The sequence below is a fragment of the Nannospalax galili genome, unplaced genomic scaffold (genome assembly GCF_000622305.1).
Source record: "Nannospalax galili isolate Female #2095 unplaced genomic scaffold, S.galili_v1.0 scaffold411, whole genome shotgun sequence".
In the NCBI taxonomy this organism is placed as follows: Eukaryota; Metazoa; Chordata; class Mammalia; order Rodentia; family Spalacidae; genus Nannospalax; species Nannospalax galili.
This window is the reverse complement of record NW_008329714.1, coordinates 298,903-320,085: the sequence shown is the minus strand read 5'-3', so window position 1 is coordinate 320,085 and position 21,183 is coordinate 298,903. Positions and strand designations below refer to the sequence as shown.

The window sequence follows — 21,183 nt, the reverse complement described above, 5'->3', positions numbered from 1 at the left end:
GAGTGGCAGGCTTTGCAGAATTCAAGGTTAACATATTACGAATTGCTTTACTCCTGTGGGTGAGCCCTGCTCACTGCCAGCTGCTGCCACTCTGCCTGGGGGCAGGAGAGACTAAAGCACTGTGGGTAATATCCCTGGCAAGAACTGGCACAAAGCATGGCCAGGGGCCCCTAAATTTGATTATCAGAGTTTTTTTTTCTGGCCCCAAGCAAGAGGTTTCCAACTATTCTGAGACAGAGAACCAGTGGGTAGTGATGATGCGTGTAGGGTGTTGGTTAACTCCAAATTAAGTCACGGGCAAACAGCCATGAAGAATCGGGCAGCACTAAACAGACATGCAGTATGTGTCATCTACACCAGTCCACATCAAAACCAACCCTGGAAAGTGTGACATGACACTTCTTTGGCCTTGAGACTCAGTTGGTGTTCATGTGACAGGACATGTTGCTCTTTGAGCTGGGAGGGTTCAAAGCCAGGAGATGCCCAAGGAAATAGTCTCAGAGACTGTTCTCCTAAGTGACACCCAAGGGAAGCACAAATTGGTGTGACATTCTGTCTAAGGCATCCAACCTCCCACGAGCAGCCCTGGGAGAAACAAGACCCTAAATGACATTAGTAAGACCAATGCAGACTGTACAGGGGTGAAGGGCAAGGGAGGAGTAGACGTGGGTGGAGCTTCAAGATAGGCTTCATGGGATGGTAATATTGGAGTCAAGGCTAAAAGGAGGTGAAGAAGGCACCTGAAGTGCTCCACTAGGAAAAGGAAACTTCAGCAGGAGAACCAACAATACACCAGCCTGTAGCCAAGCTTGCATAGCCTCCCCATCCCCAGCAAGGGACAGAGGTGACAGGAAATGGGGACAGATCACAGAGGTCTGTATAGGCTTTTACTGCCTTGTGGGGATCTTTGGAGGTCTGGGTAGAGGGGAGCCAAATCTATCCCATAGGAAAGGGCCATTCCAGCTGTCAGGTGAACAAGGGCAGGAGCACAGAGCAGCTTGGGGGCAGGTGAGTGATGCCAGGGCTCAGACAAGGTGGTGTAGTGACCAGGGAGGCTCTGAGTTGGATTTTGTTTTTGTTTTTAGTAGTGCTTAGGATGGACCCCAGGGTTGTGTCTGCTAGGCAAACCCTGTACTACTGAGGGTACTCCCATCCCTTCTAGATTGGTTTGCAAGGTAGATTCAGCATGATTTGTTCAAGGCAGGATGGACCACAGGATGTAAGGACACCCGACAAGGATATCTACAAGGTCAAGGGCACTGTTTGCTAGGTGGATGCAGATAGCTAGTGGGGGCAGGGGATTCAAGTTGGGACTGATTTTGTGCTGGGCCTTCCACAGAGCTGAGGAAAAGGCACAGAGTGGAGCCACGCCAGTGGGAGGCACAGCGTCTCAGGCCTGCCGGCCTTCCCAAAATACCTCAGGTGGCCCCTTGGATACAGTGGGTGTTTCCATCCAAATAGTGGTAGAGCTGCTGCCAGGCAGGGTGGCATTGCCACCCCATGATCCTAGCTTCCCAGAGGCCAGAGGATTATGAATTAAAGGGCAGCCTGGGCTACATAGTAAGACTCCACTTCAAAAAAGAAAAGATAATAATCATATAGCAGTAAGGACATTGGCCATGGACAGAGGTTGGTGTGAGATTTAAAACACTAGAAGTCTGTACCCAAGCCCCTAGTTCCCACCTCTGCCTATGGCTGTAGGCCAAGGCCTGCCGGCAACCTCCTGTCCCCAGCCCTTGGCCCCTGCTGCCAGGAGGACCAGCCCGGCTCACCTTGGCAAGGTCTGCAGCAGTTCCCATTGCCTGCCCTGTAGGGCAAGGTTCAAATGCATGAGTTCAAGGTTCAGCACATGATGCAAACACCACTGACTTCTCCTCATGCCACCATGAGAGCACCAACTCCTCTGTGGCTTCTGACCCTGTTTGTGGAAAGATCCAAGCCTTGGTCAGGCTGTCCCCTCTTCCTAGAGCAGCCTTGCCAGCCTATCCTGCTCATCCTTCATGATGTTGTTGACCTCCACTCTTCCTGTCTGGGCAGTGTCAGCAAATCACTCTAATTGATGGTGTCTGTCTTCAGACCTATGTCCCCACGGGCCGGGGGCCCTCAGGTCCCCCTGCCAGGCAGCCTGCAGGCCAAATCTGGAGTTCATTCAGTTTGACCTGAATGGACTGGATGGAGTTGGCTCCACAGTGTGCCATTGTTTCCTGAGTGGCCAACATTCAAGAATTAAGATTTCTCATAAAAATATAGACCTCAGCTTCTCTTGCAAGATCAAATTACCTGCCAACACGAAACCTGTATTTGTGCCTGACAAACATTGGCCAAGATCCCTGTACAAGGAACGAGCAGGCATGGAGCCCCCATTTTTCCAGCACTTAGGAAATCTGCCAGGCTGCTGGTGCCTTTGAGTGTGAAAACCCAGAACCAAGACCCCAAACAGTTATCAGTTATGAGGTTATATGTGTGTGCATTGTACATGTGTGCAAAGTGCATGTTGAGGCCAGAGGTCAACCTCCAGTGTTGTTCCTTGGGACCCATCCACCTTGTTTTTTGAAGCAGGTATCCATCCCACTAGGACCTAATGGCTTGCCTTTGACTAGGCTGGCTGGCCATTGATCCCCAGTGATCTTTCTGTCTCTGCTTTCCCAGCACTGGGATTGTAAGTGTACACTACCACACCTGACTTTTTTCATGGGTTCTGGGGATCAAACTAAGGTCCTCACTTTACCAAAGGAGCTATCTTCCCAGCCCTATCAAAGTCCAGGCAATAGTTTCCCTCAGGGTAGGAGAGGCTATGAAGGGAATTTGGGGACTGGTCACCCAGTACGTTCAGCTCATGAAAAGTCACAGGCTGTACAACTGGGAATTGTACATTTGTTTTACATAAAACAAAATTTACCAGAAAAAAATGTTGCTATTAACAATGCAAGTTGTACTTCTCAGGAAATAGGAACATGCTTTGAAAGGACATGTTCCCAGTGGGCTTGATTTCCACTCTTCCCTCCAGTCAGCTGCTACAAGCCCTTACCTTTCAGAGCTTCCTGTTTCCTAAACCTTCAAAACAGAGCTGGAGAAAGCAGAGCCTCAGGGCCTCTGAGCCTTCCTAATTATAGCAAGAGATTAGGCACTTGCCAGTTGTTGGGAAGGTTTTTAAACAGTCTCACAGTATCTCAGCTCAGTGCTCACTCCACTCCTCTGGCTAGACCACCAGGCTGACAAGCTACCTGCCTGGGAGGGAGGAGCCTACAGCTCTGAGCAGTCAAAGCCTTCTCTCCCCAGGGGGTAGGGTCTCCAAGGAGAAAGAAGGCAGCCTCATTAGACAGCGATAGGCTGAAACTCCTCCGTCTGTCCTTTTGTTGTTTGTGGCACCAATTATAAAATCTAGACCCACACATGCCAAGCAAGCAAGTGCTGCCAACCTGGCCCACAGCCTCTCAGCGTGTTCCTCACAGCGAGCACAGCTGGCTCTTCAGGCTCTTCAAGAAGTTTTTCTCAGTCCTTGCCCTGTGCAAAGGGATCCATGAACAGGACTGCATAGAAAGCTGGGCACATACCTGTCATCTGGGCGCTGAGTCTGAGGCAGGACCATGAGTTCAAGATCGCTCTGGGCTACATAGTGAGACCCTGCCTCAAAAGAAATTTTTTTTAATTAAAAAACAACAACAACAAAAGGGCAACCCAGGGCCACACAGGGCTTCTGTTCCAAGGCCAAGACAGTATGGACAGAAATCCCACAGTTACAGCTGTGATGCGGCGGGGGAGTGATTGCAGGGTCTTGAGGAGGGACAGGAGACCTGGGATGAAGCAACAGATGTCCTGGCTGCAGGTAAACAGCTCTGTGTGCCATTCCTGTCTCCACCACATATGGACTGCACATCTGGGTCACTTCCTAGACTCCTCCCTCTTTCCCTTCCTCCATTCCTCTGTTTTCTTATCCATAAACAGATGTGTTCTCCACATTGTTCCCATCTCCAGTCGCTGCCCTTAAGTGGGGGGAGGGAGTTTCATCGTGTCTGTTACAAATGAGAAAACTGAGGCTGCTCAGAGTGGTTCCATCCACTGCACCACGCCTTTAGCAGAAGTGTGGGGACATGTACAGGAATGTGTCTAGGGACCCTAGAGTTAGGGGGAGCTACCATCTCAGGGCTTTGAATTCAGACCCATGGGCTTTCATTTTCCTCATCAGTAATGGTGATCCTGCAATGGTTCTGGAGCATGACATGTGAGGGTTTAGTTTCCTGCTCTGAGAGTTTGCAGGGTGAGTGGATGGAGGTAGATATCTTAGAGATGTGACAGGAGGGTCATGTCATGGTCCACACCGAGCACTGAAGCCACACCAAAGTCAGAACTGGGCTGCATTCAGAAAGGAGCTGAGATAGCCATGCACGTACTTGAGGACAGTAGCCACAAGTGTGCTCGGAAACCAGCACCAGCAAGTTGACATTGGCTTGGATATCGGGGACAGGAGGAGAAGGTTCAGGGTCTGTGATAAACATTGATTTGGCACCAACTGTGTGTCAGGCACGCCAGCCAAAAGAATGTAATTGAAGCTTTATAGAATTCTCCCCGAATCCACAACACACAGAGATTGAAACTGGTGAAACTGAGGCTCCAGAAGGACCAGAGCAAGGGTCAGCATCCAGGCCACCCAGGACTCCCCTGAACTCTGTAGCCCTTCGAATAAGATGAACATCACAGCTCAGAATCAGACTTATGCGGTGGCTGGTTGGCTCCTTACTCCACCACATTTAGTGGGTTTTTTCTCAGTCTTTAGAGTCTTTAGCTGGTTTGTTGCCCTAGCCCTGTGAAGGGGTGAACTGGACCACAGGGGAGAAAAGTCGCACTTTGAAATGTCAGCCTTTCTTTCTGGGCTGGTTTCCAGGGAGTTTCCAAGTTCTGGTTTGTGTGCCTCTGCTGCCTCTTAGAGATCAAGAGCAGAGCTGCAGCCTTGATTACTTGAGCGGGAAGCAAATTCTACAGCTTGCACCAGGATGTACAAACACCCGGTGAGCGGTATAGAACGCGAAAACATACAAAAGCCAGCAGAAAGGAGGAAGCAGGGATGGACTCCGCGCTTAATGCTACACTTCCGTGTTTCATTTTCACTTACATAAGCTTTGCTTTTGTGTAATCCTTCATTTTCAATGCCAGAAATTCTACTGGACATGCTCCTTAGTTTTATCTTCAATTTGTTATTATTACATTTATTTATTGGAAAGGGGTGGGAATGTGCCAAGACATGCATGTGGAAGTCAGAGGACAGCTTTCAGAGGTTCTCTCTTTCCTACATGTGGACCCTGCGGATTGAACACAGGTCATCAGGCTTGACAGCAAACGCCTTTGCCTACTGAGCCCTCTCGCTGGCCCTCGCTCCTTTATTTTTTTAGAAGCATGAGCTAATGTTATATGCGTTGTGGTGATCGGTAAGGTAGCTTCCATCCTGTGAGCGACTGTGAGGTGGGAAGCAATAGCCTACCAAGGCAAGCCCAAATAGAGAAAGTTCCCCAAGCTTCTATTGTATTGTCATTTTGTGTCTGTGCAGGTGCCTGTGCTTGCGAGAAAATGTGAGACCAGGCTAGAGGGCAACCTTGGGTCTCATTCCTCAGGGGCGTCTGCCTTGTTTTCTGGAGACAGGGCCTCTCACTGGCCTGGAATTCATCAAGAAGACCAGGCTGGCAGCGCAAGTATGCGCCACCATACCTGGCTTTTTTGATTCTAGAGACCAAACTCAGGTCCTCATACTTTCACAGCAAGCATTTTGCCCACTGGATTCAGGCTGGGAAGTGCTTGCTCCACAGTACTCCCTCCACGAAGCTCGGCCCAGCCCTGGTGGGACTTCTCAACACCAGCACTCAGATTTCAACCCTGTGTGCCAAGCAGCCAGTTAGATGGACTATGAACACACACACACAACTTCCTGATACCCATCTTGCCATCTGGCACATAAATAAGGATGTTTGGTTGCATGTGTGTGTGCACACTTGCTCCCTCACTTAGCAAATGGATTTAAATTCCTTAAAAGTTTTCCTTTGGAAGATTTTGAAATTGGCTGAGATTTTCTGCTTTCTAGGTCTTACAAGCAGACAGACTTGGAGAGGTTTTAAAGGAAAACTTTGCACAAGCAGTTTCATTGCTTTTGGGGGAGAACTCGTAATGGAGTTCCTAACAAACACCTGCTTTCAAAATGCTCTTTGTGAAAAGATGAACTTCTCTCAAAAAACACTTTCATTCTTGCTCCAGTTTGGAACTTAAATGTTCCCCCAAAGCTCTGTTAGGTAGGTGGGCTGATTTTCAACTCAGGTGCTTAGCAGAGGTCTTTAAGAGGGCCAGGTAGGGGGGCTGGAGAGATGGCTCAGAGAGCCCTTGAAGGGGACTGTGAGACCCCAGTTTTTTCCTTTCTTCCTTCCATGTCCCAGCCATGCTGCACAACACACCTCTCTCCATGATGTCTTGCCTCACCACACACTGGAAGGAGACAGGCAGTCAATTATGAACGGAAACCACCAAAACTATGAGCCAAAAAAAACCTTTTCTCTTCACAAATTGCTTATTTGTTACAGTACCAGAAAACTAACACAAGTCTATTACGTGCTTTAAAATCACCTTTCTCCTGAAGGAGCAGATTAGGTGCTTTGTTTGGGGCAGGGAGACAGACAATGAACTGACAGCTATGGATCACCTTTTCTAAGAGGTCAACAAACCTGAGCACTTACCTTTTTCATTAAAAGAAAATTCATCTGTTCACCTTGATGAGCACACCCTTCTTACTACAAAGTATCAGCAGAGTCTATGGAAAGAGTCTATGGAAAGATCTGGTGTTGGGGACCCCTGCTGTGTAAAGTAGCAGTCTCTCCATGTCTGGATAGCCCACGAGGCTTGGCGTTCAATGCAGAGACTCCTTTTATCAGCAGGGTGCCTTCCTACTCTCTTCCTGTCTCATCTTTTGAAGTTGCTGTCACAGAAACATGGCCTCCGGCTCTGAAACTGCCAAGTTTTCCTGTGTGATTTTCAGGCAGTCTGGCAGCCTGGCAGGAGCCCACCTCTACATGTAAATAGGGCATCCCTAAAAGTACCTATCAGCTAAGGCTTTTACCACTGCCCCCACAGTATAAAATATCCTGGTTTCCCCCAATTAATCGGAGCTGGATCATTGAGACTTTGAGCCGAGCTGAGTCACTGAATAAAGGAGCTATACCACTGACTGAGCTGAGTTCCGTGTCTTACTGCCTACGATCCGGCCCCCCGGAGAGGGCTATCTCTTCGTAAACCATGACCCACGGAGATCTTGCTTTCGCCGTTTCTCACACCTCCCCTCGTGACCTGATGGCCAACGGTCCCGAATTTAGAGAGAGAGTGCACGGTGGAAATTAAAACGGAACCCGACCGGGCAAGCTGACAGCGGTCCTAGAGCCACCAGCTCCGGTAGCAGAGACCCACGGCAACGCAGTGTGGGACCCGTGTGCACCCCAGCAGCCCGCGGGAGACCGGCGCCATGCCCAGCAGCTGGCGCCCTGAGATCCCCGTACAAACCCATAATCTGGCAATCTTACTCAGTAGTCCAAAGCTAGCTTAGAACTCACTACATAACCCAGACTGGCCTAGAACTTGTAGCAGTCCTGCCTCAACCTCCCAAGTACTAGGATGACAAGTGTGAATGACCACACTCAGCTAAGATCCTATTCTTAGTAGGAATAACTGATCTACAGCACAGCTCAATAGTAGAGTAGATGCTTAGCATGCACAAAGTCCTGGGTTCAGCCCACGGCATTGAAATCCTGCTGATAAAAGGAGCTGGCAGGGTCAGGCTGTGTGAACTTCTTTACCTGCCGTAATTCTGCGTCCACCCCATAAGAAGCAGGTGGGATTCTAGTCTTTGACACATGAGGAAACTAAGTAACAGAAGTGGGGAAAGTTATTTTGCATTTTGGTTGTAACTGTGACAGATGAGTCTGTCAAAGGAGTGACTGTGAGTGAGGCAGGTGTCCAGCTCCAGTGTCAGATGACAGGAACCTTGACTCAGGACCCAGAGCTCCGTCAGCACCAGGAGACTCTGGGAGGTTATTATTGGTGTCAGATTCTGTCTCAGATGCATGGGGCACCTAAGTCCATGTTCAGAGGGGCCCAGAACTCTGAAAACTAGCAGAGCTGTTCACACACACCCTGCCTGGCAGATCTTTCGGTGGTTTGTTCTCCCCAAGGAAGCAAAGACAAAGCCTTCGGTGAACATCTGTAGACTGGCAACCCGTGTACCCAACACCACACACACACACACACACACACACACACACACACACACACACACACAACCATTTACTCCTTGCAGCAGTAAGGCAGGGCTCCCCATTTCACTGGGGAGAAAACTGAGGTTGAAAAGAACAAGGCTCAAGGTCAGTGGCAGTACCAGGCTTCAGCCCCAGCCACACAACTCCCATCTCAGTGGCCTGGAAAGCCTTGGCGTGGTAGCTATCTGGGTTAGTTACTTTTCTTGTTATGACAAAATACTGGACAAAAACAACTTGAGGGAGGAAAGTGGGGCTGCTCATAGTTTAGGGTAGAGTCCATCATGGTGGGGAGGTCATGGTGGCAGGAATGTATGGCAGCTGGTCAGATTGCAGCCACAAGCAAGAGGCACCGAGCTCGCCCACCAAGCTTTCTCCTTTTTAGTCAACCTGGGCCTCCAGCCCATGGAATGGTTCCCACCTCACTTAATCTAGTCTAGAAACTAACTTCATAGACATGTTCAAAGGTTTGTCTCCTAGGTGATTCTAGATCCTGTCAAGTTGATGGTCTCATACCCTGAGACAGGCCTCCCCAACACTCCTGGGAGCAATCAGCCTCATTCTGCATTTTGGGATTTTTTGACCAGAAAAGAAACCTATTAAATTAAAAGAGGGTTTCTTTGAAACATAGGATTGTGTTGTGGGACCCAAGTCCAGTTGCTCAACAGGAGAGGAGGTCTATAATTTATGTGGAAACAGCTGAAGTGAGGAAGAGGATGCATCTGAAGAGCTGGCTCAAGATCGAGGACTGCCCAAAGTCCATCTTGCCAGGCTGCCAAGTTAGGCATAGTTTATCTAGGCAGGTGAGGGCTTGAGCCTTCTGGAAGAGGGGGATGAGACATCATGGGCCCTTACCACCTAGTCAAGAGTGACCATTCACAAATCTCAACCACAAAGAATATGACTTGCTTTTTTTACCGGTTAGTTTTTTACCCACCTGCACTTCTGTATTACACGGGCAAGCAGCTGCCCAGTGGCCCTCTGCTGGTCACCACACTCATAGCAGTGGAAAAAGCAGCCATAATGCTCCGCTTCAATGGGAAAAGCAGGACTCCAGACAGGAAGGACAGCAGCCCTCCCATTATAAGACAGAAACTCTGGCTGGGATGGGGCTGAGTGGAAAGTACATTCCTAGCATCTGTGAGACCACAGCACCACAAAAATGTGAATCAATGTCCTGACCTGGAAGGGTATGCTGACCTGGGAAGGGTCCGTGCTGGGTCCACACAGAAGGTGGTAGGCCTAAACTGCCAATCAAAATAGTAACACTAAGTCTGAGAATATCCTGGGTCTGACTGACTTTTATCTACAAAGTGATCAGAGTCACCAGGCAGGACAGCTGGGTGGTATGGCTCAGTGAGGCCTTTCCTGTCTACATGGCAGTGTGGCTGGGATCAGGGGACCTTGGCTCTGGGAAAAAGTGACATGGCTCAGAAGCAGTTGATGTAGCAGCTTACAGTACCCAGGGCTCAAATACACCCCAACATCCTTTCTTTCTTCAGTATTGTTTTCATCCTCAGGCTCCACGTGTGATAAAATGGCTGCTCTGATTCCTGGCATCACGTTCTCATCCCATACCTTCTCTTTCTAAGATGTAAGGAATTTCTCTTTCTCAGAAACTCCAGAAAATGTTTTCTGAAATCTCCTTGTGAACAGAGAAAATGAGATGTTGTGACTAGCTCCCACTGGTCAAGCCTGTTCCTAGAACAAGCCAACATGACCGGGTGTCTCCTTCCCATCCAGGTCTCCCCAGGTGGCTCTGCAGAAGCCCATGATATCAGAGCCAGAGTGAGAATACCTCAGATGAGAGGACATCTCTGCCATGCGGGAAGCAGGCAGAATTCCATTTCCACTTGCTAAATTGAGTCATGAAAGTTTTATGAAGGGACAGTTTGTCAGCACATAAAACAAAGCAGATTCATTAAGGGAAAATCCTTAGGCACAGAGCGGTGGCCACACTGATGGAATTGTGATAGGTGGGACAGGATTTGCAGGGTTGTCTTGCCCACTGAGCACAGGTGGGAGCTGCTGAGGACCTGAGGAGGCAGGTAATGAGAATCATCAGCCAAGAAGGTCCCAGATAACTGTGTCCCTCTAGGAGCCTGAATGCCTTCTTCTTCAAGTCCCTGTGACTTGAAGCCACAATGAGTCAGTCCCCTTCATGGGCAGTCTAGCCAGGTTTACCAGATGGCCTGGTGGGACTATACTCAAGCAGATAGGATCATATGACACAGCTGGAGAATGAACACTGTGACTATGCCACCATCCCAACCACCTCCTGCTGCAGACCTACTCTGCTCATTTCAATTCCTGGCTAGATCCTATGTCTTGGAAGCTAACTGCCCCATATCATTCAGCCCACTGTGCTCCTGAGTCCTCCCTCCACCTCACTGAGCCTACAACTCCACACGTCCAGATAGTTCTCTGCAGGAAATGGGGTCTTGGACCTTCTCATCGCTCCAGCATACACGCTAACCCACTAAAGACCTGGGATCAGCCTTCCCCACTGGACCCCTTGGGTGACTGCACAGCCTGAAACCTAGTCCCAGTCATCTGGGCTGGGGATCTGGGGAGGCACCTGCCAGTGGCAGGTTTATGGGCTCAGCCTTGGAGTCTGTTGAAATTTTCAGGAATTTGGTTTGCAAATGGCTGACTCCTGCTATGAGCTACAGGACCTGGCATCTGCCCAGGAGGTGGCAAACAGCGCTGTGGGTCAAATCTTACCCACTACTTGCTGTGTTCCACCTGTGAGCTAAAAACTTTTTCATTAATTTTTTTTTTATTTATCTATTTTTATTTTTATGTGTTTGAATGTCTTGCCTGTGTGTATGTCTACCATGTCTTGCAATGTCCATAGAGGCCAGAGGAGGGCACCAGATCCTCTGGGACTGGAGTCACCAACAGTTGTTAGCCACCATATAGGTGTTGGAAACTGAACCCAGGTCCTCTGCAAGAGTAGACAGTGCTCTTAACTACAGAACCATCTCTCTGAGTTCCAGCTTTTACATTTTTTAATAGTTTTAAAAAGGCAAAATAAGTGGGCATGATGGCATACACCTTTAATCCCAGCACTCGGGAGGCAGAGGTAGGCGGATCTCTGAGCTCAAGGCCAGCCTGGTCTACATAGTGACCAGGCCAGCTGGGTCTACAGGGAGACCCTGTCTGAAAAGATCCCTCCGCCCTAAGAAAAAAGGCAAAATAAGAATCACATTTTGTGTCCAGTGAAAATTATAGGAAATTCAAATGGTGGTGTCTGTGAGTAAAGTTGTATCAGAACGCAGTCACTTAATGCATGTTTTCTGTGGTAGTGTTCAACATTCAGTGGCCAGGTTGAGTGGTTGTGACACAAACACAATCTGCAAAGGTCCAGGAGGAAGAGTACTGTCGCCTGCACAGACTCACTCCAGGGCAATTTCCAGGTGTTGGTGACACAGGGGTGTCTTTGCTGCCTAGGGGTGCTGGAACCGTTACTTACAACAGAACTGTGTTCCCTCATGAGATTCTGTAAACTGGGAATCAAATAATAATATCAAGGCACCCAGGTCACCCTCCCTCCACAGGCTTGTAAGGCATTGGCTGGCTTGTGGCTGTGCCACTTCAGCTTCTGTCTCTGTCTTCTTCAGGTGTCCCTCCTCTGGGTGTCATCTTTGGAATGAATGTGAATAGCAGAGTCACTATGTAGCTGAGGAGGCCCTGGAACTTCTGATCCCTGTGCCTCCACCTCCCAAGTGTTGAGATTACAGGTATGCACCACCACAGCCAGTTCATGCAGGCACTGGGGGTGGAACCCAGGCTTTTGTACAGGCTAGACAAGTGCCCACCAACAGAATCCAGTCCCAGCCCCTGTGTGTCTCTTTGAAAGACACTTGTCACTGTACCGAAGTCACCCTGGGTGACCCAGGATGATCTCATGTTTGGATTCGTTTTAAACAAGATCAAACACGGGTTCCAGGAAGGAGACATGTTTGGGGGAGGGGAGCCACCATTCAGTCTACGATGGGTGCAGTCCTACTTTCTAGAAGAGTTCATTCTTTTTGGTTTGGTTATTGTTTGTTTTTCTGTTCTCGTTTTGAAACAGGGTCTTACTCTCACTCTGTAGCCCAAGCAGGTCTGGAATCTGCTATGTAACCCAGGCTGGCCTCATGATCCCCCTGACTCAGCTTCCCGGATGTTGGGATTACAGGTGTACACCTCTCACCCAGCAACTCTCTTCCTTCAAAGGAAGAAATGTCATCCCCACTGCTGTTGTTTGGATCTTGAATGTCCCCTAGGGCAATGTGCTAGACATGGTCCCCAGTCTGTGGGCACTGTGGGCAAAGTGGTGCCTAGCAGAGAAATCAAGACACTGAGAGAGCTGTCAAGGACACATCTGGAGCCCCGCCTCTTCCCGTCTATTTTTGCCTCCCCGCTGATATGAGGTAACTAGTCTCAGACCAAGGCAACAGCACCAGGTAACCAACGACTGAAAACTCTCAAACGGTGAGCCAAGACAAACCATTTCTCTTTTTAAGCTGATTATCTCAGGTATTTTGTCACTGCAACAAAAAGCTGATGAATATACTCTCCACTGAAAATAAGCAGCAGGCCAGGAGCTGGCAAGAGCTGTGAGAAAAATGAAAGCAGAGGGAGGATGCGGAAAGGAGGGGCAGCTGTCTACACATCTCTGAGCTGACACCTCAAAGAAGGGGAGTGTAGGAGGGAGCCCCTGGGGATGGGGAGGAATCCTACAGCAAGAAGAAAGGGACAGTAAGTGCCCAGGCCGCTGTATGGGAGTGAGAGTGCTGTAAGGGAGATGGAGTGGCTGTATCCCGCAAGTCTGTCTTATGTAACAGGAAAGATCAACTCTACAGAGGCATATTGCGTGTCCATGCTCCCTGTGGAAAGCCTCACCTGGTCCCCTCCCCTGGACGCTTAGGACGTTGTGACACAAGAAATACACCCCATTAGAAATCTCCACTCCCAGGCCTGAAGAGATGGCCCAGTGGTTAAGAACACTGGCTGCTCTTACAGAGGACCCAGGTTCAGTTCCCAGTATCCACCCACATGTTGGCTAACAACCATCCAAAACTCCAGTTCCAGGGGATCTGACGCCCTCTTCTGGCCTCCTCAGGCATTACATGCATGCAGGCAAAACATTCATATACATAAAATAAAATAAAATAAAATAAAAGACATCAAAAAAATAAATTTCTGCCCCAGCTGTTGGCTAAATCATAGCTGGGGTACTCAGAGAGCTTTGGCTTCCTGTTTGGTCTCTGACACACCTCCTGACAGAACTTCTGGTCCCTTTGAATGTCTCTGGATGTACGTATCCTTCTCTGATGAGGGGAATTTTAGACACCTGGGTGGCCAGGGACCAACCATGTGATCAGAGTGTTAGATCCTTCAAGCCACCCCATCCCTGACCTCTGGGGAGCCAGAGGGGCTGGCATTGGTCACTTCATTACTCATGTCTGAGTAAGAGAGTCACCATACAGTCCCCAAAGAACAGTGTCCCAAGGGCTTCCAGGATGCTGAGTGGAGGTGCTTGCAGGCAGTCTCCCTGCCCTCCTTCTGGCCTTCCCTTGCCCATCTTTAATTTTACTGTTTGAGAATTTCATAGATGGATTGAATGTGTTTTGATCAAACCCATCCCCATGCCCTCCCCATGTCCTCCTTTATCCACCCCACTACCCTCCCAACTTTGTCTGCTCTGTTTGGTAAACTCAGAGTCCATTTAGTGCTGCCAGTATGAGCATGGGTGAAGGGTCATCTCCTGGAGCATGGGGAGCCTCTCAGGGGCCACATCTCCAGGAGCGTGGGGGGCCTCTCAGGGGCCGTATCTCCTGGAGCATGGGGAGCCTCTCAGGGGCTGCATCCTTTAAGAAAACTGACTCTCCCTCCTCCCAAAGTCATCAATTACCAAAGCTCCTAGGATAGGGGTGGGACTTCCTGAGCATGCATGGTGGGATTTTGTCTGGCCTGATCTGGTACAGGTCTTGTGCATGCAGAGCGAAGCCTCAAGGAGCTATTACCACAAATCCCAACAGCATCCAGAGGATCATGAGGACAATACTTCAAAAATCTTTATTCTACCATGTTGGAAAATCTGAAAAATGGAGAAATTTCTTAATGCCTATAATATGCCAAAGCTAAGCCAAGAAAAGACTGAAAAACAGTAAACAGATCCATCACAAGCAATGAGTTTGACGCAGCAGTACTAAAAATCTCGCAGGCAAAAAAAAAAAAAAATAGCCCAGGCCCAGATGGATTTATTATAGAATTCTCCCAGACCTATAAGGAAGAAGAATTAAAACCAGACTATTCCACAGAGTAGTACAGGAAAGAAAGCTTCCAATTCTTACAAGGTCAGCATTACACTGAGGCCTATTGTAAGGCAAAGATACCACAAATAGAAAATTAAAGACCAATTTCCCTAATGAACACACACACAATTCTCAACAGAGGCTAGAAAGAGGGCTCAGCGGTTAGAGCCCTGACTGCTCTTGCAGAAGACCCGGGTTCAATTCCCAGCACCCACATGGTGGCTAACAACCATCCATAACTCCAGCTCCAGGGGATCCAAAGCCCTCTTCTGACCCCTGAGGGCACTCCGTGATACAGGTGCACTTATATACATGCAGGCAATAGACTCATACACATAAAATGAAAATAATAAATATTTTTAAATTCTTAATAAAATACTTGCAAAACAAATTCAAGTGTACATCAAAAATATCATCCACCATGATCAAGACAGCTCCTTCCCAGAGATGCAGGGATGGTTCAACATACACAAATCAATAAATCTAATCCACCACATAAACAGACTCAAGAACAGAAACAACATGATCATCTCATTAGATACAGAAAAGGCCTCTGACAAAATCCAACACCCCTTCATGATAAAAGTTGTGGAGAATCTATGGATAGAGGGCACATATCTCAACATAATAAAGGCAACCTACAGCAAGCCCACAGCCAACAATATACTAAATGGAGAAAACCTCAAAGCATTTCCACTAAAATCGGGAACAAGACAAGGATGCCTGCTCTCTCCACTCCTATTCAATATGATGCTTAAAGCCTTAGTAAGACAAGGAGACAAAGGAGTTACAGACAGGAAAGGAAGAAGTCAAAGTACCCTTGTCCTCAGATGATATGATTTTATACATAAAAGACCCTAAAGACTCTACCTGCCCATCTCTGTCACCAGAGATTTTCCTGCATCCCTTATGACAAACAGGCAGGTGTTGGTGAGACATTCACTTCAGCTCAGCACTGAAGGCCAGCTAATCAATGTGAACAGGGGTGTGGGAACCCCTGACCCCTGGTGGGTAAGGAGTGCAGATCGCAAGCTGGGACTTGCAACTGGCATCCAAAGTAGGAGGCAGGCACGTGACTGAGCCCTTAGCCTTTGGGATCTGGTGCTGAGTCCAGCAATATCGGCAGGCTTGCATGGGTGATAAAACACCCACAGAGATCCCCCATAACTTCAGGTGTCAGCGTGGAGTCCCCACATATGGGATACGAAAATGTTAGGTGCTGACTGTGAGGACACAGAAAAGTTTGCCTTTTCCTCAGCTGGTGACTTATATTTTTATACTTAGATGGCACAGGAGACACCATAATCACAAAGGTGGTTTTCCAGGGCAAGGTTCATTTATTGCACTCTGAGTGCTGACCTCTGTGATACCCCCAAATGAGAGAAACTCAGCTGCATAATATGTGGTAGTTAGGGAGTGTGTTCATTCTCTCCTTTAAAAAAAAAATAGGTTATTTATTATATTTTTTTTGTTGTTTGAGACAAGATTTCGCTATGTAGCCCAGTTTCTCTTATAACTTACTATACAGTCCAGGCAAGCCTCCAACTTGTGATCCTCCTGCCTCAGCCTGCCCACTGCTAGGGATACAGGTATGTACCACCATGCCTAGCTTATTCTGAGGTCACTTGAATAGGTCATGTGGGGAAGAGGCTGCAGAGCTGGGACTCCAGCTCAGGAAAGAGCCTTAAGTCATTTCATGGGCCTCCACCTCATCACTTCCTCCTCACAGAACTTCCGGAGGTCAGTGGGCTGAACAGAAATGGAGCTTGGAGTAGACTGAAGAACAGATGTCCTCCCTGCAGTCCCAGGAGGCTTGGGAGCTGCTGGGGAGGGGCTGGCTGACACGCCTGTTGATTTCTAAGGACAGCCATCATGGGGACATCACCTCCACCATGGAACTTCAGCAGGCATCTGGTAAAAACATGTACAGCCACATCAGGCCAGCCAGGGCCACCACATCCCTATGAGTCACCACCCTGTCCATTGCTTCCCAAGTAGACCCAGGAGCTTGAGGGCTTCTGGGCTGCCTGACTTGGATTGGGGAGCATGTAAGCCCCAGCAAGGCTGTTGAAGGAAAGGGCTGAGATCCCCTCCCAGCAAGGCAAGGGAGCCCTGCCACAGGTCCACTACCTCACCCTCTCCATTCTAGCTATACTGGAAGCATCCATTCTCAATCATACCAGCTGATCATGCTCCTACGGTGATGCCTTTAGGCATGGTGGAATACAGCCAGCTGGGCCCTTCCTCACCAGAGTTTGTGCCCTCCCTTTTGGGCTTTCAGCCTCCCAAACTATGAGTTAAATAAACATCTTTTCTTTATATATTGCCCAACCTCAGATAGTAACAGAAATGGACAAGTGCATTCATGAACTGCCTGTTCTGTCTGTTCTACTAGCACACCAGCTACAGGACAGGGCCAGGCTGTCCTGTCCACTATTGTATCCCAGTGTGTACTGCATTTTTCTCCCTCTTGGCAGCAGTGGTCCAAAGCTGAGGACAGATGCTGTCAGGTTCCCCACATTCTAAATGGTCCATTTTGTGCTGCTATACTTGAGACTGGGCTATTTTCAGAAAACAGATCTATTTCTCATAGTTTTAGAGGCGGGAAGCCCAAAATCAGGTATGTGGCACCTGGAAAGGGCCTCCAACTTGCATCATCCTGTGGCAGAAGGCAGAGGGTGGGGAGGAGGAGGGACCAGGATGAGGGCCTTTTTTAAAATTTTACTTTTATTATTTTTATTTTATGTATATGAGTGTTAAGCCAACATGTGTGTAAGTGCACCCATGGAGGACAGAAGAGGGCATCAGATCCCCTGGAACTGGAGTTGCGGACAGATGTTAGCCACCGTGTGGATCCTGGGATTTGATTAGGTCTTCTGCAAGAACAGCCAGTGCTCCTAACCGAGGAGTTGTCTCTCTAGCCCTGAGGGCCTCACTTCATTTCAGGTGCTGGGGGTCAATCCCAGGGCCTTGTACTAGAACAGTACTCTACCACTCAGCCACATCCCTCAGCCCTTGTTCTTATAAGACAGGCTTTCACTAAGCAGTTTAGACTACGTACATACGCGTGATCCTCTTGCTTCAGTCTCCCAAATGCTGGGAGCCACCATGCCTGGTGAAACGCACTTCCATAACAAACCTGCTTGTAATAACAGATTCACTCCCCTATCAGATCATTGGTTCATTGACAGGGCAGGGCCCTCCTCACCTGACTGCCCCCCAGAGGTCATGCCTCTCAACACTGCAGCTCCAGCACAGGAACCTGGGGGACACATTCAAACAGTTCTGTGACAGCTGCATGAAAGACTGGGTTGGGGGTACTGGTGTAGAAGAGGCTGTGTTTCAAATGTATAACCTCTCACCCCCTAGGCTTATGATTCGAGTGCTTGGTCCCTACACGGTCGCACTATCGTGGATAATTCTGAAAATTTAGGTGGAGCCAAGCTGGAGAAAGCGAGTTGTCAGGGCCTTTGGGATATATTGTCCCTGGCCACCCCCTCTCACGCTTTGCTTCCTGCTGGTCACATGTTCCCGCTGCCATGATGTTCTTCCCAAGTCACATGGAGTCAAGTGACTACAGAAGGACACAGTCCTCTGAAACGGCCTTGAGCTGTTTCCCATGAACATGACAGAAAGACAGCTCATGCAGACAGGGGATCTGATAATTCGACGGCCAGTCCAAAGAGAGCTGGCAGTGTCCCCAGCAGCTAGAGAAGTACACGGTGCATTTCACTGCAATCCTTCTCTCTGTGTGAAGATAACAGGTGCATCAGCCACCCATGGTCAATCACATGTTACATCAGCCAGAGCCATGTGCTTCCGGTTGTTCCCTGGGCCTCACCTGTTGGTGGGCTGAGGTCTGCTGATCTCAACTTGGCTGGTTCATCTGGTGGGCAAGGGAGGGGCTCTTGAGTATCTGCGGTTGGCTAGTGTTGGCAATCTGGGCTAGCCTGGGCCACGGTGGTCAGCTTTTCCCCATGTCTTTCACTCACCCCTCAGGACCTGTGGGATCTCCAGGCACATTCTTCTCAAGACAATGACAGAAGACAAGTGTGAGATGGTACCAGCCCACTTGTCTTACTCTGACCAAAGTCAAAGGGCAGGGAGGGAAATCCCCATAGTAAGAGGAGATGAGAGCCACAAGTACTGAGGGGTGGAATTGAGCCACATCAACTATAGGGGGGGTGGACGCTTGGAGTTAGAGAGTGGCTTGGGTGCTTTTCAGATCAGAGATTTCTGAAGGTGGGGAGCCCACTGTAGGGCCTACATTAGACCTCCATGTGGTGAGAATGGGGGATCACATTTCTCTGTAGCTGAGAGAGACCTTTGGATTCTCCTGACTCCAGGGATGGAAGTGTTCTGGGGATCACAGATCTGACAGGAGGTATAGACCTGGTGAAACTTGGAAACACTGGACCACAGTATAAGTGTGTGTGGGGTCAGGGGGAAGACAGGCTTGAGCCTAGGGTGAAAGTCTTAATGACAGCCATACAGCAGGCCTGAGGCAACAGCTCTGGAGCCACAAGGAAGGCCTTGTGACATCTACTCCCATTGGCAGATCATGAGACTGATGCCTAGAGCTCGCCATGCCCTAATCACCACCCTTGGAATTCCAAATTGCAACACTTAGATATTGCAACAGTCAGGGTCACTGGTTTCCAGGAATCCAGACTCTGTAATCTGAAACCATTATGCTAATGAGGCATCTGGCCCGCTATACTGTGATAGGACACTAAGCCTTTTATGCTAATAAGGTATCCTACTTGCTGTAGTATGATTGGACTGATACCCCTATATAAGCTTGTGCCTTCTTGCAATAAAATGGATCTGTGTCACTGAACCTGGTCTCCTGTGTCTGAATGCAGCTCTGCTGACAGAGTCTCCTCACCAGCCCTGGGGTCCGGAACTGGGCAGAAGAGGCAACGATCCAGGCGAGCAGAAGAGCGGCCTCAGTGCCAGGCAGGCAGGAGAGTGGCCACAGCCCAAGGCGAGCGGAGGAGCAGCCGCGGTGCCCATGAGAACAAAGGAGTGGCACCCGTGCGAATGGAGGAGCGGCCACCACCCATGGTGGCCACATGGGGGGACGTAGAGAATGGTGGTGTCAGGGGGGGCATGAAGAAGCTGTCTCTGCCCCAGGAAGACCACAAGAACAGAACCACTTATGGGGGACTTCCATCTGCAAAGATTCTGCCATCTGCAGGGACCCTCCCATCTACAGGACCCTCCCAGGGACCTGGGTCTCCCAGTGCCAATGTCTGGGGGATGTATGACGTGTGGTGGTGCACGCCTGTAATCCTAGAAGGATCAGAATTTCAGGCCATCCTCTGCTGCATAGTGAGTTTGAGACCAGCCTGGGATACATGAGACCCTGTGCCAAAGAAACAAAATGACAACAAAAATGACTGAGAGTCTCCTGAACCTGTGTTACCCTAACTGCTACAGGCTCTGCTGAGAGGTTTTTGTCAACTTAACCCAAGCCTGAGTCACCTGGGAAGAGGAAACCTCAACTGAGGATTGTCTTCATCAGAATGGCACATGGGCATGTCTTGAGCCATTTTCTTGATTGCTAGTTGGAGGAACCAGCTCACTGTGAGTGATACCATCCCTGGGCAGTGAGCTTAGGCTCTATAGGAAAGGTCGCTAAGGGGCTGGAGAGATTGCTCAGTGGTTAAGAGCACAACTGCTCTTGCAAAGGACTAGAGTTTGAGTCCCAGCACTCACATGGCAGCTAATAAATGTCCATAACTTCAGTTCCAGGGGATCCGACGCCCTGTTCTGAGCTCCATGGGCAGTGCACACATGTGGTACACTTACAAACATGCAAAGTACTCATACACATAAAATAAAAATAATAAATATTTTTTAAAAGAAAGGTAGCTGAGCAAGCCAGGGGGAGCAAGTCAGTAAGCCTCTGGTCTCTGCTTCAGTTCTGGCTTCCAGGTTCCTGCCTTAAGTTCCTGCCCCGACTTCCCTCAAAGATGGACTGTGCCTTGAAAGGGTAAGATGAAATAAACCCTTTCCTCCCCCAGGTGAGTGAGCCATTTCTCCAGCCCCTGGTTTTGGTCAGTGTTTTAATTACAGCAACAGAAAGCAAACTAGAACACAGGTTCACTAATGCTAGACCACTAGCTGTGGTCACACACCCCTGAACTAGTAGCAAAAGCAGCCCAAAGGACCAGTTTACTGAGCAACTACTACAGCCAGTAAATACTTCACACCTGTCATCTCATGCAGAGAAACTGTCTTGATTCCACTTTGCATTTGAGAACTGAGCCTAAGTGACTTGTCTGAGCTCACAAGGCTGGGCTAAGCAGTCAGCCACATCTGGGTGGCATATCATTTGGAATATTAATGCTAATTCTGTATTGATTTTACTTGCAACAACTCTGAGGGAGTAGAAAGCTGACACTGTGTTTTCAGAACTGAAGGGTTAGACTTTTGTAACCAACTGTATCTCTACTCAAACCCAGATCTGCTGGAGGCTGACTCATGACCAGCTCTCCTCTGTGTGTCCCCAAGCTCCTAAGTGCCTCATCATCCCAGAGAGACATGAGACCAGGAGAGAGAAGACAGAGGGGAGGCCCAGGAAGTCCTACCTG

General features: G+C 48.9%; 1 non-coding gene across 1 annotated transcript; it reads left to right on the top strand.

Moving 5' to 3' along the window:
* The first annotated feature begins 15,860 nt into the window (after nucleotides 1-15,860).
* LOC115071880 lies at nucleotides 15,861-16,021 on the top strand. Its single transcript, XR_003850942.1, has one exon. It is a non-coding gene; the product is annotated as a U1 spliceosomal RNA (small nuclear RNA).
* The last annotated feature ends 5,162 nt before the right edge of the window (nucleotides 16,022-21,183 follow it).